This window comes from Rhincodon typus, chromosome 14 (genome assembly GCF_021869965.1).
Source record: "Rhincodon typus isolate 14 chromosome 14, sRhiTyp1.1, whole genome shotgun sequence".
NCBI classification, from domain to species: Eukaryota; Metazoa; Chordata; class Chondrichthyes; order Orectolobiformes; family Rhincodontidae; genus Rhincodon; species Rhincodon typus.
Genome location: NC_063345.1, coordinates 39,947,762 through 39,951,785, shown reverse-complemented (window position 1 = coordinate 39,951,785; position 4,024 = coordinate 39,947,762).

Below are 4,024 nucleotides of genomic sequence, written 5' to 3'. Positions count from 1 at the left end.
GATGACTTTTATCCATTCCTTTGTCTGCTCAACTGTTGTTCTCTCTCTCTCTGCGCTCTCTGTGCCCACTATCGTTTACTCCTCACCCCCAACCACCACCTAATGTTCAGCACAACTTTTTCCTAGCTACAATCAGTTCTGAAGGGTCACTGGACCAGAAACATTAACTCTGCTTTCTCTCCACAGATGCTGCCAGACCTACTGAGTTTTTCCATCAATTTCAGTAGAGGTTTATAGAATCACACAGCATGGAAACAGACACTTTGGTCCAACTCATCTGGGATGACCAGACATTTCGGTCCAACTCATCTGGGATGACCAGACATTTCAAACTGATCTAGTCCCCTTTTCCAGCATTTAGCCATTATCTCTCTTAAACCCTTCCTATTCATGTACCCATCCAGATGCCTTTTAACTGTTGTAATGGTACCTGCCTCCACCTCTTCCTCTGATAGATCATTCGATACACACACCACCCTCTGCTGAAAAAGTTGTTCCTCAAATCATTTTAAATCTTTCCTCTCTCACCTTAAAATTATGCCCCCTAATTTTTGATTACCTGATCCGAGGGGGGGAGTGGAGGGAAAGCCTTGGCTTTTCGCCCTATTCATACCCCTCATGAATTTATAAAACTCTATAATGTTACCTATCAGGCTTCGATGGTCCAGGGAGAAAAGTGCCACCCTATTCAGCCTCTCCCTGTAGCTCAAACCCTCCGGTCCAAGTAGTATCTTTGCAAGTCTTTTCTGCACCCTTTCCAGTTTAACAAAATCCTTTCTATAGCAGAGTAACCGGTATTGTATGCAGTACTCTAAAAGTGGCTTCACCAATTTCCTGTATAGCCACAACATGACATCCTACTCCTATACTCAATGTTCTGATTTAATGAAGGCGAGTGTGCCAAATGCCTTGTTCTCCACCCTATCGACCTGTGACTCCACTTTCAAGGAGCTATGTACCTGCATCCCTAGTTCTGTCTGATCGGTGACATTCCCTGAGGCCCGACCATTAACAGTGTAAGTCTTACTCTGATTTGCCTTCTGCAGTTTTCTTCCATTTGCCCATATGGCCATGTCTTGTTGACTTTAGTCTGAGCAGCGTGGACGTTTTCTCCATTTCACACTTTTATTAATAATATTAATATAAATCACTCCTTCCTCACCATCCGCTATTTCTGCCTTTGGCTCTGGATACCCTCACCAACTGTTTCGCTTGCTCTTACTCCCTTCTGTCTACAATATAAAAACTGTTTTTACAGCATTTGTTGTAGTTTGTTATGGCTTATGGGTTCCCAGAGGAAATTGTGTCGACAGTGTCTCAGTTATGTTCAGAAGAGTTTTCAAATTTCATTAGAAGTCCTGCCCTTCCCTCAACCATAACAGAAACATTGCTGAGAGAAGGGCAGGACTGGCAGCTCAATGTTTCAGCATACAGAAGCTACAGGCACGACACAAGAGCAAGTAAGCGAGGTGGTGGAGTTGCCCTTTTGATAAGGGAGGACGTAGCAACAGTGCTTAGAAGGATATTGTTAAGGGGTCATCAAATTAGGCCATATGGTTAGAACTTAGAAACAAGAAGGAGATGGTCACTCTGTTGGGACTGTATTACAGACCCCCAAATAGCCAGCAGTCCTAGAGGAGCTGATGTGTGTAGATGTTGCAGATACTTGTAGGAATAATTGAGTAGTATTGGTTGGAGATCTTAATTTCCCCTAAAGTAACTGGGCCACCCAGAGTGTAAAAGATGCAGATGGGGTGGAATTTGTTGAGTGTCCAAGACAATTCCCTAAATCAATACGTGAAGGGCCCTACTTGGGAGGGTGCAACACTGGACCTCCTCTTAGGATACGCGGTCGGGCAAGTGACTGAAGTGTCATTCGGAGAGCACTATGGGTCCAGTGTCCATACCTCTCTTAGTTTTAACATAGTTACGGAAAAAGATAGGACAGGTGCACAGGTTAAGGTGCTGAACTGGAGCAGGGCCAATTTTGGGGCCATTAGGCAGGATCTAGCCGAGGTCGATTGGGTGAGTCTGTTTGGAGGAAAAGGAACGACTGACAAATGGGATGCTTTTAAAAATGTGATTTCAAGCCTGCAGGGACAGTATGTCCATGTTGGGTTGAAGGGAAAAGCTGGTAGTTTAGGGATCCCTGGCTAATGAGGAACGTTGAGGCTCTGGTAGGAAAAGGAAGGCATACATTGGGTTTAAGCCATCAGGCTCAAGTGAATCCCTAGATGACTATCAAAAGTGCAGAAGCACACTTAAGAGGGAAATCAGAAGAGCAAAAAGAGGGTATGAGATAGATCTGGCAGACAAGTTCAAAGATAATCCCAAGAAGTTCTATTGCTATATTAAGAGTAAAAGGGTGGCCAGGGAGACAATGGGTCCCTTGAAGATCATCAAAGCCGCCAATGTGTGGAACCACAGGAGATGGGGGAGATTTTTAAAGAATATTTCTCCTCAGTGTTTACTTTACTACAGGGAAACAAATGGGTGTGTTTTGGACCGTATACATATTACCAGAGAGGAGGTGTTTGCAGCCTTAAAGCGCAGTAAGGTGGATAAATTCCCTGGGCCTGACCAAGTCTATCCTTGGACGTTGTGGGAGACTAGGGGAGAAATTGCAAAGGCTCTTGCAGAGATTTTTGCTTTATTTTTAGCTACTGGTTTCAGAAGACTAGAGGGTGGTTAATGTCATTCCATTGTTTAAGAAAGGTAGCAAAGACAAACCAGGAAACTACAGGCCTGTGAGTCTGACACCAGTGATAGGCAAGTTATTGGAGTCGAAGCTGAGGGACAGGATCGAACAACATTTGGAAAGTCAAAGTCTAATAAGGAATAGTCAGCGTGGATTTGTGCGCAGAAAGTCATGTCTGACAAATCTTTGACTTTTTTGAAGATGTAACCAAGAGGATACATGAGGGTAGGGCAGTGGATGTTGTCTGTATGGACTTTAGTAAGGCCTTTGATAACGTTCCGTACGGCAGGCTAGTCATGAAGGTTAGGTCGCATGGGACCCAGGGAGAGCAAGCTAATTGAATTCAAAATTGGCTCGATGGTAGGAAGTAGAGGGTGATGGTTGAAGGTTGTTTCTCGGACTGGAGGCCTGTGACTGGTGGGGTGGCATGGGGGTTTGTGCTGGGACCTTTGTTATTTGTTATTTACATAAACGATCTGGATGTGAATGTACAAGGCATGATTAATAATTTTGCGGATGATACAAAATTAGGAGGTATTGTTGATAGTGAGGAAGGTTATCAAAAAATTACAGAGGGATCTTGATCAGATGGGGAAGTGGGCTGAGGATTGGCAAATGCTGTTCAATACAGATAAGTGTGAGGTGTTGCACTTTGGAAAGTCAAACCAAGGTAGGACTTATACAGTAAATGATAAGGTCCTGAGGACTGTTGTGGAACAGAGGGACCTAGGAATAGTTTGTTGAAAGCAGCGTCACAAGTGGACAGGGTGGTGAAGAAGGCATTTAGCATACTGGCTTTCATTGGTTGAGGCATTGAGTATAGGAGTTGGGACGTTATGTTACAGTTGTATAAGTCATTGGTGAGGCTGCACTTGGAGTATTCTGTACAGTTTTGGTCACCCTTTTATAGGAAAGACATAGTTAAACTGGAAAGTGTGCAAAGAAGATTTATGAGGATGTTGCCAGGACGAGTAGGCCTGAGTTATAGGGAGAGGTTGGCCAGGAAAGGACTTTAATTCTTGGAACGTAGGAGAATGAGGGGTAACTTATTGAGGTGTATAAAATCATGAGGGGCATAGATAGGATGAATGCTTATAGTCTTTTTCTCAGGAACAGGGAATTGAAAACAGAGGGCATAGATTTAAGGTGAGAGGGGCTAGATTTAAGAAAGACCTGAGGGGCAACTTCTTCATGCAGACAGTGTATATGGAATAGGCTGCTAGAGAAAACGGCTGAGGTAGGTTCAATAGCAACACTTAAAAAAACATTTGGATAGATACATGGATGGGAAGGGTTTAGAGGGATATGGACCAAATGCAGGCAATT